Source organism: Gracilinanus agilis, chromosome 2, assembly GCF_016433145.1.
Source record: "Gracilinanus agilis isolate LMUSP501 chromosome 2, AgileGrace, whole genome shotgun sequence".
Classification (NCBI taxonomy): Eukaryota; Metazoa; Chordata; class Mammalia; order Didelphimorphia; family Didelphidae; genus Gracilinanus; species Gracilinanus agilis.
The window spans coordinates 374,339,113-374,353,161 of record NC_058131.1 but is presented as its reverse complement, the minus strand read 5'-3'; positions in this window follow the sequence as shown (position 1 = coordinate 374,353,161).

Sequence of the window (14,049 nt, the reverse complement as noted above, 5' to 3'; positions counted from 1 at the left end):
TGGAAATGTCTCGATTCCACGTACCTTCCACGCTGTGCCCTGTTGTGGGGTTCCTCCGTTCGTCTGGACTTGTTTTTATGTCCCCTTGAGGAGTTTTGTGTGTTTTGGTCAGGAGAGGTTAAGAGCTGCTTCTTACTCTGCCGCCATCTTAACCCGGAACCTGCTATGTATCTTTTAAAAAAAAGAAAAATCACAAGACTACACACTTCTTTTCCAAGAACCTAAGAATAATGTTAATCTTTTATTTTAATGAAAGTGGCATTTTTGTTATGATAATTACAAAGATATATAACTCAGAAATACATAAAAATATTTTCAATACTTTATGATGTTTTATAAGATTTTACAAATGTTTAATCATTGAAAATAGTTCCCAGATAACTTGTGCTTTATGAAAATATTACCCATAGTAATTGAATGAAACAAAACAAGTAGAAGATTTTATTGTTTTTATTCAATCATGATTCTTCAAGACCACTTTTGGAGTTTTGTTGGCAAAGATATTGGAATGGTTTGCCATTTCCTTCTCCAACTCATTTTAGAAATGAGAAAACTGAGGCAAATAGTGTGAACAGCTACTAAGTGTCTCTGGCCAATTTTGAATTCAGATCTTCCTAATTACAGAGGTGGTATTCTTTCCACTTTACCACCTGACTGCCTTGGAGTGTTAAGATCCCAAATATACTCCTGGCTTGCTTTATTTCATTATTTCTTTTCTGCATACTATTATTTTTTTTTTATTTTCAGTTCCAGATTCTCTCATTTCCTCCCACCCCATTCCCACTCATTCAGAAGGCAAGTGATATAATATCACTTAGACATGTGAAATCATACAGAAAAAAATGATTATTAGCCATGTCACAAAAAAGCAAGGAAAGTAAAATGCAAAAAATAATGTGTAGGGTTATTTTGCAAATGCAAGAGATCTTGCATAAGTCCTGCATAACATAATTTACACTCAGATTTTAATTTACATTATGTCTCCTATCGGTGGACATAGAATTTTTCATCATGAACCCTTTGGAACTGTCTTTGATCATCACTATATTGATCAGAGTAGCTGAGACTTTTATAGTTGTTAATTATAATATTGCTTTTATTGTATTCAATCTTTCTTCTTATTTCACTTTGTATTAATTCATATAGGTATTCCCAGATTTTTCTGGAAATCCCCTTTTTTATTTCTTATAACTCAATAGTATTCCACCATAATCATATATCACAATGTGTTCAGCCATTTCCCAATTGATGAGCATCACCTTAAGTTCCAATTCTTTGCTACCCAAAAAAAGAATTGCTATAAGTATTTTTACACATGTAAGTCCTTTTCCTTTCTCTTTCCTCTTTTTGAGATACAGGCCTTACAGTGGTATTACTAAGTCAAAGATCATAGTTTTTTTGGAAGAGTTCCAAATTGTTTTCCAGAATAATTAGACCAGTTAACATTTCAACCAATAGTGCATTAGGGTCCAAAATTTCCACATCCCCTCTAGCATTTAAAATTCTTCATTTACATTATGTTAGCCAATCTGCTAGGTGTTAAGGCAGTACCTCAGAAATATTTTGATGTGCATTTCTCAAATCCATACCCATTTAGTGGATTTTTCACATATTTATAAATAACTTTGATTTCTTCTGAGAACTATTCATATTCTTTGACTATGAATTGGAGAATGACTTTTATTTTGATACATTTGACTCAGTTTTCTATATAGTTAAGAAAAGAGAAATTTATCAGATAAACTTGCCATAACATATTTTGATATTTTATATGTTAATGTTGACATTGTCTATGGTACCTTGTAAACAAAATGCAGATTCCCTGATTCTCTCTTTAACTTAGGTCAATTTTTGCTTTTCCTTTTGTCTGAGGTTGTCATTGCCACTCCTGGCTTTTTTTTTTTACCTCAGATGAAGCCCAATAGATTCTACGCCAACCCTTTATTTTAACCTGTATGTTTCTTTAATACCGTGTGTATCTTTCTGCTTTGAGTATGCTTTCTTAAAACAACGTATTTTTGGATTCTGTTTTCTTTGCTAGCTGCTTCTGTTTTGTGGATCAGTTCAGTTTATTGACATTCACAGTTATGTTTAATAACCATGCATTTTCCTCCACCTAATTTTCTTTTGCTTATCCTAAGTCCATTTTATCCTATCCTTTCTTAAAAGCTGTTTGCTTCTAATTACTCTCTCCCTTAACCTTCTCTCCATTTTATTCCCCCTTTTTATCTAATCCCCTTTCCCTTTACTTCTCTGTAGGATAAGATAGATTTCTATAATCAACAGAGAATATATAGACATATATATATGTGTATATATATATATACACATATGCATATGCATATATATATACCTATGCATATGCATATATATATATATATATATATAGTTTTCCTTCTTTCTTTGAACCATTTATTTTTTTAATTATTACTTTTATTTTTTCCAGATTACATGTCAATACAATTTTTTTAAACCCTTGTACTTCGGTGTATTGTCTCATAGGTGGAAGATTGGTAAGGGTGGGCAATGGGGCTCAAGTGACTTGCCCAGGGTCACACAGCTGGGAAGTGGCTGAGGCCGGGTTTGAACCTAGGACCCCCTGTCTCTAGGCCTGACTCGTCAATACAATTTTTAATAATTATTTTCTGACATTTTCAATCCATGTTTTCTCCCTCTTTCCCAATCCTTCCCTTTCCCCAAGAATGCAGGTAATTTGATATAGCTTGTACATATGTTATCATATAATACAAATATTTCCATGTTTGTTATATTGTGAAATGAGACATATATTGTTTACACTAGAAAAAAATTCATGGAGAAAATAAAGAATAATATATTTCAATCTGCATTCATATTCTGTCTGTTCCTTCTTTGGAGGTGAATATCCTTTTTCATCATGAGTCCCTTAGAGTTGTCCTGGATCCTTGCTTAGTTGAAAAGAGTATTCGTGTCCCAATTATTTTCTTTGAACCAATTCTGAGAGTGAAGTTCAAGTAATGCCTTCCACTCTTCTTATTTTTCTCTCTACTATAAAATATCTTCCTTGTGTGACCCTTTTATGTGAGATCATTTCATCCATTTTTCCTTTCCTTTCCCATTCTCAGAGGGTATCTGACTTTCTTTTCCTTTAATTTATTTTGAAAAAAAAATTATCAGCATAGTTGATCCATTCTCATGCCTTCTATGTATACTTCTACTCACTTCCCTAATGATGACAAAGTTCTTAGAAGTTACATGTATCATCTTTCCATATAGGAATGTAAACAATTTAATTTTATTGAGTCACTTATGATTATGCTTTCATATTTACCTTTGGATGTTCCTCTTAAGTTTTGTATTAGCCTGTCAAAGTTTCTAATGGCTTTTGTCTTTTCATCATGAATGCTTGAAAATCCTCTATCACATTATTTTTTTCCTGAAAGATTTTACTGTTTTCCTGGATACTTTATTTTTGGTTATAACCCTCACTCCTTTGCCTTCTGAAACATCGTATTTATAAGGCTTTCACTACTTTAACATGGAAGCAGGTTGATCTTGTGTTATCTTGACTGTGACTATTATTTTAAAGTGATTTCTCATTGCTTTGCAATATATATGTGTGTCTGTATATATATTCATATATATACATGTATATTTGACTTGGGAGCTATGGAACTTAGCTATATAATATTCTGGGGAGTTTTCATTTTGGTATCTCTTTTAGGTCATAGAAGCATTCTTTCAATTTCTGTTTTGCCCTTTGGATCTAAGATATCGGAGCAGTTTTCATATATCTATGTCTATCTATCTGTCTGTCTGTCTATCTATCTATCTATTTATCTATCTATCTAATAATCTATCAAAATATAAAGCCAATATCTTTGCTTTGAAATTATTCAATTATTCTTAAATGACCTCTCTTTGATATATTCTCCAATCAATTTTTCCCATGAAATATTTCACTTCTATTTTTTCATTTTTTTTACTTTGCTATATTTTTTAATATTTTATTGAGTTGTTAGCTTCACCATACCCAATTCTAAAATTTTACAAATTATTTTCTTTAGCAAGCTTTCTTCCTTTTCTTCCTTTTCTATTTGTCCAATTCTGTTTTTTGAGTGTCATTTTCTTCAGTATTTCTTTGTGTCTATTTTACTAAACTTTTAATTCTTTTACATAATTTTCTTACATCATTCTTATTTATTTTCCCAATTTTTCTCTATCACTCATATATGTCTTTAATTATTTTTAGGAATTGATTATGAGCTTTTGTACAATTATCATTTTTGTTCCTTTGAGTTTTTACTTGTAGTATTGTAATTGTCTTCTTCTGAGTTTGTCTTTATTTTCTCTGCTTCTATAGTAAATTTTTATGGTCAGGTTTTTTTTGTTGTTATTTGCTCAGTTTTCTAGCCTCTTTCTTGACTTAAGATTTTACCTAAAAATTAATCTCTTCTTACCTGGGGTAAGGATGCACTATTCTGAGCATTAGCCTGATTTTTACTGTGATTTTCAATGTTACTTCTGGAAGTTTACAAGATTTTTTGTTCTTCTAAAGTTGTGTGATCTAGGAAATGTGTGGTCACCACTCTTCTAGTCTGTGAATCAATCTTTAGACAGGAATTTCCTCTGCTCCCCTGCAACCAAGTGCTAATGCTTCTCTCAGTTCTGGAACTGTAATCAGAGCCATTGATATCCTATACATGCAAGCATCAGTTCTCTTTTTTAGCCTTGGAACTAAGACTAGAACCCTTGGACATTAATGCATTGCTAGTGGAGTTGTAAACTGATCCAACCATTCTGGATGGCAATTTGAAACTATGCCCAAAGGATGCTAAAAGACTGTCTGTCCTTTGATCCAGCCATAGTACTGCTTGGTTTATACCCCAAAAAGATAATAAGGAAAAAGACTTAAACAAAAATATTTATAGCCGTATTCTTTGTGGTGGCAAAAAATTGGAAAATGAGGGCATGTCCTTCGATTGGGGAATGGCTGAGCAAATTGAGGTATCTGTTGGTGATGGAATACTATTGTGCTCAAAGGAATAATGAACTAGAGGAATTCCTTGTGAACTGGAATGACCTCCAGGAATTGATGCAGAGTGAAAGGAGCAGATCCAGGAGAACATTCTACACAGAGACTGATACACTGTGGTACAATTGAACATAACATACTTCTCTACTAGCAGCAATGCAAGGATCCGGAGCAAGGCTGAGGGACTTGTGAGAAAGAAAACTAGCCACACTCAGAGGAAGAACTGTGGGAGTAGAAACACAGAAGAAACTGCTTGAACATGTGGGCTGAGGGGGATATTATTGGAGATGTAGAAACTAAATGATAACTCTAGTCCAACTATCAATAATATGGAATTGGGTCTTAATCAATGATACATGTAAAACCCAGTGGAATTGTGCTTCAGCTAAGGGGGGTTATGGGTGCTTGGGGAGAGGGAAAGAACATGAAACATGTAAATATGGGAAAATATTAAATTTTATATTTAAATTAAAAAAAGACTAGGACCCTTGATCCCTTGTGATAGACCAGAAGCCCTCCTATTTGCCAGGGAAATGTAACCCAAATCTGCATATAGACTATGGAGTTGCAAAACTGCACCTGATTCTGTGCCCTATATCAGTTCACTGTTCCCTATAATCTCTTTCTGACAAGTAATTTAATCTCCTTACCAGCTCCAGACTGAGAGCTTCTGGAAATGCTGAACTGATACTGCTTTTGCAGCCATCTCCACAGCCCATTGCTGGTTATGCCCCCCAAATTTCATCACTTAATCCATCATCCAAGACTTTTCTTGCCAACCTCTTAATTTGTTTTGGGAATTGAAAAAATGTCTCATCTTGTCTTTTGGTGACTCTGACACTCCAAAATTAGATTTGAGGCAGTATTTTCAAGCCATATAGAGAGAAATGTTAGGAGAGTTTGACTGAGTTGTTGCCTCTACTTCACTATCTTCTGTTATCCAGAAGTTTAAATGGAGATAATCAATGTTATCTTTTTTATTACATTTCATTTCCAAATATTTTTCTCACCTCTATTTTCTTCCAGTGAGAAGAGCATCTCTTTAATGAAATGAATTAAGCAGAATGAACAATGAATTTAGCCTTTATCAAGTATTCATATTATGTTGTAAATTAATTTATCATTGTCCCACAAGAATTATGTCTTATTAGAGATCAATATATATTTATTAATTGCTTTTTATGCGTCATCAACAAAGTTAGCCCCGGAAATATATGTTATAAATAACCTCTACTCACAATGACCTTACATTCTAATGGGAGACATGATAATATTTTATAATTATATATAAAATTATCAAGTATAAATGTAATGGTATCATATGTGTTATATATACACAGATATATGCATATATAATATAGATAAATGTAATATAGATAAAAACATACATATAAATTTATTAAAATAGAAAGTATTTTTTAGAGGAAGTACAATAGCCCTCCTTGGAAGTCAGGATTCACATGGATGCTGGTTTCTGTGCTTTATCTTAAATGTAAATAAGGACTTTATGAAACAATTGTAAGAATAGAGCATAACTAAGTATAAATGATGGCCAGTGCAAAGGTACAGACATAGGAAATGGTTAGATATAATTGAGGAACAGGGGAAAAAATGGTCAGCTTGGCTGTTTTGCAGAATATATGAGAATATAACATGTAATGAGGCTGAAAAGGAAGTTTGGGGCTGGATGTACAGTGGATATAAAGTCTAAAAGACAAGTTTCTTGTTTTAAAATTTTATTCTCTAGTAAATAAGAAACTCCCCAACTAAGTGAGTTGGAGAAAAACATTCAAGAAAGACACTTTTATATAGTCATCTCTATGCATAAGATCATAAGACATTAGATTTGTTAGGGATTTTCAAGATGCTGTTTGCATGAGGACACCAAATATCATAGGGGAAAAGAAGCATGATAATGAGGAGGAAGAAACAGACTGGGGAAGTAAAAAGTTCCAAATAATCATTTGCTTCATAATTTCTATAGGATTAAACCTAGAGTCAATAAATAATGAAACTATTTCATAGAATATTAGAACTAGAAAGGAGCTAAGCATTCATCTAATCTAAACATCTTTTTATATATGAGAAAACTGAGGCCCAGGGACATGAAATGAATTCCCCAGGTTGCACAGCTGATAAGGAGTAGAGTCAAATTTTGAATTCAGAAATTCTTAAAGCATATTATTTTTCTACTTTATCATGCTACAGTCATTTTACTAATTTGGACATGATGACAATTTGCGGCATAGATTTTAATTGTGAGCATATAACAAAACAAATTCAATTGAAAAAATGCACAACAGAAGAAAATACAGGGAATAGGCATCATTTTTATCCAAATGTTTAACTATGGTCTTATTGATGAATAGATGTATGTGTTGGACTTTTTTCAATATATCTTTTAAGCATTATTTGGAATGCAATATAATAAAAAGTCCAAGGCCTTATGCTATTCTCCAACAGTATAACAAACTATGAAAGTAGTGTAAAGCACTGAACCAGTAGTCAAGAAGAACTTAGTTCAAATCCAGCCTTAGACACTTCCTAGCTTTGTGACTGTGGGCCTAACTTCTTTTTGCCTCAATTTCCTTAGCTGTTAAAAGAGGAAAATAATAGCACCTACATCCTAGGGTCATTGTGATAATCAAATGAGATAATATTTGTAAAATACTTAGAACATTTCCTAGCACATAGTAAATGTCATACAAATGTTAGCTATTACAATTTGTCACATTTGTTCACAATTTACATTATAGATGTTAATAGTTAAATATTATTCTATAACAAATAAATAAAATTATTCTCTTTTTTTTGTCAAATGTTTTCCACTTACTGCTAAAAATTCATTACTCCCAAAAGAGAGGAGCAACTTTATTATGGTAAAATCAAAGATCAGCATCAGATATTTCAAATTTTAAGCTCCTTTTCAGTTTCAGGATCTATGTATTTTCCAAATTAAAAGTTTAATAAAAATATGTCAGGGTACTAATATGTTGAAGATTGATTGCTGAGGATCAGCAAGGTTTCAAGGTGATCCAGCTTTTTATAATATAATTTTCATAATGAGATAAAGATAATCCTGATAGGTTCACATCCACAAGAGATTAGACCTTTGCAGTTCAGTTCCTCCCCAAGTGTGTGATGCTTCACAGAGGTGCTGTGTATGGCAGCAGGCAGATACAAACAGGTGAGAAGGATGACTTGAGTGTGTGACAATGAGTGTGTAACCTGAGAGGCTGAAGATTTGGTGTCACCTTCCCCCAAATGGGTCTAGACCAAGATAACTTTCAATAATCTACAAGTTTACTTCATGTTACATAGCAAAGTTATTCAGTAAAGAGATACTAGTACATAACTCACATAGAGAAAGTCCTTTCATTCATGAATCTGGAAATCAGTAAGGAAAGGATTTGGGATTCCAATAGTCTTCAGACATTTGGCAATTAGAAGGACCCTGATCCCATGCGGATAAGACCTTTTATGTCTCCTGCCTTTAGGTGACCAGGAAACCCAATAAACACAGCCAGAAGCCAACAAGAAGCTGTGTCAAGAGAAAGAGATATTGAACCTACTCCAGACAGACAGAGGCCTTTGGGAAATTCAAGAAATAACTTTTTTATGGATCTTTGAATCTCCTGGTTGCTATGCCATTTGGTGCATACATATTGAGCAATGTTATTTCCTCATTGTCTATACTGCCTTTAATCAGGATGTAATGACCTTTCCTGTCTTTTTTAATCATATCTATTTTTACTTTGGCTTTGTCAGAAATCATAATAGCCACTCCTGCCTTCTTTTTCTTATTTGAGGACCAAAGGATTTTGCTCAAACCCTTTACCTTAAACCTGTGTATGTTTAGCTGCCTCATATGTGATTCTTGTAGACAACATATGGTAGGATTTTGGTTTCTAATCCACTCTGCTATTTGCTTTCTTTTTATGGGCGACTTCATCCCATTCACATTCAGAGTTATAATTATCAGTTGTGTATTTGCTGACATTTTGGTATCCTCTCCTAGTTCTACCCCTTCTTCATGCACTAATTCCTTTTAAACCAGTGGTTTGCTTTATGCCAGTAACCCTTGTCCCCTCCCTTGATTTACTGCCCTTTCTATCCCCTCACTTATTATTCCCCTTTATTTTTAAGGCCTAATGAATTCCCTCCCCCTTCTTCTCCCCTCCTTTTTTACCTCCTCACTCTCCTGCTCCTATTGGTTTTTCCCTTCTGACTTTCTCAGTAGGGTTGGATAGAGTTTTATATCCCAATAGATACAGCTACTCTTCCCTCTCAAGGTTAATTACACTGAGAGTAGGTTTAACTATTGTCTCTTAATGCTCTCTTTCTCTCCTTCTTATAATAGTATTCATCCCTTCCCCTTCCCATGCCCTCTTTGTGTGTAATAGAATATCCTATTTTTCTCATTCATTCAAGTTTCTCTTGGTGTCCTCTACTATTCACCTTTCTCTTTCCCACCCCCATATCATCTTAGACCATTCAGTATTCCAAACTCTCCCTATGATTAATTCTTCTAATTACTATAATAGTGAATACTATAATAGTGAATAGAGTTCCTTGAAGAGAATTAAACATAACATTTCTCCACATAGGAATACCAATAATTAGATCATATTGAAGCCCTAAAAGAGGCAAATTTAAAAAAAATATGAGTTTTCTTTCTTTCCCCTCTGTTTCTTATTTACATTTTTATGTTTCTCTTGATTTTTGTGGTTGGATATCAAACTTTCCATTTAGTCCTGGTCTTTTCTGTGCAAATATTTGGAAATCTTCTATCTTGTTAAATGTCCAAACTTTCCCTTGGAAGTATATGGTTAGTTTTGATGGGAAGGTGATCCTTGGTTGTAGACCCAGTTCTCTTGCCTTTCTAAATATCATATTCCAAGCTTTGTGATCTTTTAGTGTGGAGGCTGCCAGATCCTGATTGATGCTCCTTGATATCTGAATTGTCTCTTTCTGGCTTCTTGTAACATTTTTTTCTTTTACTTGGAAGCTCTTTAATTTGGCTATTATATTCCTGGGGCTTGTATTTTCTGGGTCTAGTGTAGAGGGTGATCTGTGGATCCTTTCAATATCTATATTGCCCTCTTTTTGTAGAACTTCAGGGAAATTTTGCTAAATAATTCCTTTTTACTGTGGAGTCCAAATTTCTATTAATTTCTGCTTTTTCAGGAAGAACAATGATTCTCAGATTGTCTCTTCTAGACCTGATTTCTTGGTCTGTCACTTTCTCATTGAGATATTTCATGTCTCCTTCTATTTTATCAGTCTTTTGACTTTGTTTTATTTGTTCTTGCTGTCTTGAGATATCATTAGCTTCTAATTGCTCAATTCTAGCCTTCAGGGACTGGTTTTCGGGTATAATATCTTGGTTTTCCTTTTATATCTGGTCATTTCTGGTGTTCAATTTGCTTATCAGTTCATTTGATTTCTGAGCCTCACTTTCCAATTGCAAAATTCTGCCTTTTAAACTGTTATTTTCTTGCCAGATTTTGGTTTCCAATTTGTTTACCATTTCGTTTGATTTTGGGGCATCTTTCTCCAATTGGGAGTTTCTGTCTTCTAAACTGTTTATTTCCTTTTGAACTATTTCCCACTACTCTCGCCAAATCTCTTCCATCATCCTCATCATCTCAGATTTGAACTCTTCATTTGCTTGTAGTTTTCATTATTTTGGGAAGGTTTGGATATGATTACTTGTTTGTTCTCCTCTGCTCTTTGCTTTTTTGTCTGGATTTTATCTGTGTAAAAGTTGTTGAGTGTTCCAGATTTCTTCTTGATGATCTTTCTCTTTTGTGGTTCTTGTCTCTGGATTGCCATTGTTAGCCATGCACCCTCCCAAGTTTATCCTCACATTCAGGGTCTGTCTGAGCTCTTTAGGCTCCTGAGATCTCAGTTGTTCTCAAGGCCAAGCCTCCTGGTGGTCCCCTTATTTGTTCCTCTGCCCGAGGCTCCTTTAACAGTCTCAGGGCATTGCTTCCACAGTTGTGAACCCATTTTGCACTGGGTCCCCACTCAAAGTCTGTGCCTGCTCTCAAGATTCAAGTCCTTGCCTGAACTCAGGATTCATGTCTGGGCTTGAGTCTGAGCCTGCACTAGTGCCTGGGCTCAGGGTCTGCAATCAAAGTCCTTGCACGTTCTTTAGCTTCTTGGGGTCTTAAGTCTTGCTGCTTTCAGGAGCAGGTGCTGGTGACCCCAGGTAGCTGCCAATGACTTAATGCATGGCCCAAACTTGCTCTAACTCTTGTGCACTGGCTTTGGCACTGTAGGTGGTGTGGGATGGGGCAGGGGGTTGCTCAGCTGGTGTTTAAGTGAGAGCTGTTTCACCCCTTTATATCATGGAAATATCCCAATTCCATGTACCTCCAATGTTGCGCCCTGTTGTGGGGTCCCTTTGTTCCTCTGTATTTGTTTTTATGTCTTCTTGAGGAGTCCTGTATGTTTTGGTTAGGAGAGGTTAAGCAGCTGCTTTTTACTCTGCCGCCATCTTAACCAGGAAGACTCTCCCCCTTCTTTCTTGAGTCAGAAGAGACCAGGAACAGATTTTCTTTGGCATTCCCCCACTCCTAGGCCAGTAAATTATGTCTTAATTGCCTTTTCCTAACCCATATTGGGGGAAAGATCCATGAATTAATAACATATTTTATTGAATACACAATATTAGTCTCAGAAATTATATTAAAGACAATATTTCTTTGAATGAATACTATTTTCTTACTGTCACCTTGCTATTGTAGATAATGTGACCTTCCTTGAGTGTCTAAGAATATTTAAGTGTTGCAGGGAAGCTAGGTAGCTCAGTGGATTGAGAGCCAGGCTTAGAGATGGGAGCTTTAAAGCTAGGTTTAAAACTGGCCTCGGACACTTCCTAGCTATGTGACTCTAGACATGTCACTTAACCCCTTTGCCTAGCCTTTATTGCTCTTCTGCCTGAGAATGGTAGGTAAGGGTTTAAAAAAAAAGAATATTTAAGTGATATTGCTTTGTTCTTCTTTAAAGGAAACTAATGATGCAAATGTGGCTCATAAGATCATAGGATGTAAAAGTTTTACATAAAAATATAATGACTTACAATGCTAAGGACATTTTAAATGAGACTATAAAAGTATTATTCATTTAGGTAACTATTCCATATGGAACATTGCCAACATAATAAAATTATTTAGGAAAAAATTATAAAACTCAAAGAATTGGTATTTGCATCATTTTGAGTGAAATACCTCAGTGCAAATAGATGAGAAATAGTTTCTTTTTCCTGTGGACAAGGTAAATTATAATAAATACTACTTTTTCTCCACCCCAAAGTGCAGCAAATACCTATTTCTTTTCTGTGATTAAGATATGACAATTACATCTATGTTTGTTATATGGAAGGTATATTAATAATCATTTCAAGTAAGAATGAATATCCCAACCATTGCTAAAAAGACCTAACTTCCCCAAATTATTAAACACCTGATGCAATAACAGTAATTATCTCTAATATATTCCTTCAACATGAAAACACTTCAAAATATGAGTATTCCATCAAAAGTTGTTAGGGAATCTGTACAAAAATACTCCTTTGATTCTTTTCTTAAAATTAAGAAATATCAAAAATTCTACTTCTTCCACACTTGACGTTCCCCTGTACGTTAGGCAACATTATTTTTTAATTTGTACCTATGGTGATGACAACTTGGATCAAATAAACTCAAGCATCATCCCCTAAGTAAAAATCCTACAAATATTAAAGAGAATAAAAGAATGAAGCAAATAACAATATGCACTAGCATCCCAAATGAAATACTATTTTTCCATGCTCTAATATAGCGAACATTTGGTTTTCCCATAGGTATTATTCCCTGATGTCAACACACAGTTTGGTTTGGTTTGGTTTACAATTCAACATGCAGACAGGGTGGTTTTATCTAAAATAAAAATCTGGACTCCTCTCTGTGACTCCTTTTATGTTCAACACCTTTTCTTATTGGAAAGCATTATAATATAATTTTCTAGGATAGCTTTAAATTTCTAATTATCGTATAGTAAACCAGCAAATGAGGAGTTAGCAGTTTCCCCCAAGCTGAAAAAGGCAGAAATTAGCAGAAGCTACCTTGGCCCTGTAACTATTTCCAGACAGCCCAAGGTCAAAGTAGGCAGAGTCAGACACCTTTCATATTCAGCTAGGTACTTTCCACCACAAATAATCTTACATACATTGATGCTATTTCTTTAGGAAATATTTTGAATCAGAAATTTGTTTCCTTCATTTTAAATTTTGTGTATCATATATTCCAAAAGTCTTGGAAAAGTTTTAGCTATATAGAATTATTTGAAATGAACGATTATTAATTCAGTCACAATCTCTTCATGCACATAGTTATTAAAACACCCGACATTTAGGCAGAGGTTCAGCTTTCTGTTTAACTTTGTATTTTTTGATCCATCTCTAGTTACCGGTGGCATCTTTGTACTTGAGGCTAAATCCAGTTTACTTGAAATGTTTCTGTAATGTAGCAACAGGTGACATTATAGTGATTGGGAGACAGGCAAATGAAAGGAAGAAAAATTCAAGAAAGTCAACCTTTTCTTGAAGATTCTCTCAGCCCTAGTCCTTTGCTCCAAGATGACCTAACAAAGCTGGTGACTCTCCTTGATGTTTCCTTTCTTTGACAATTCAGGCATCCTTTCGCTTCATAGAACTGTGCTAGAATGAAAAGTTTACTCCAACTTCTCAAAAGGTCTCAACTCTCTTGGTAATTTATAAATGTTTTTTCAGGCCATCTGGTCATTTTTTTCAATTTATGTAAGCATAAAGAATGTAAAACTCATTCTAGTCCTTATGGTAAATTTTGATTGATTAGTCATCTTATTACTCATCTTTAGTGGGGTAGAATCAGTAAATCAATCATCAATGTATATTGGCTCAAAAGATGCCTATTTTTTCCGATGTTGGGGTAAAAATATATTTCCCCCCTTTATGTCTTGGCGCTATATATATATATATATATATATATATATATATATATATATATATA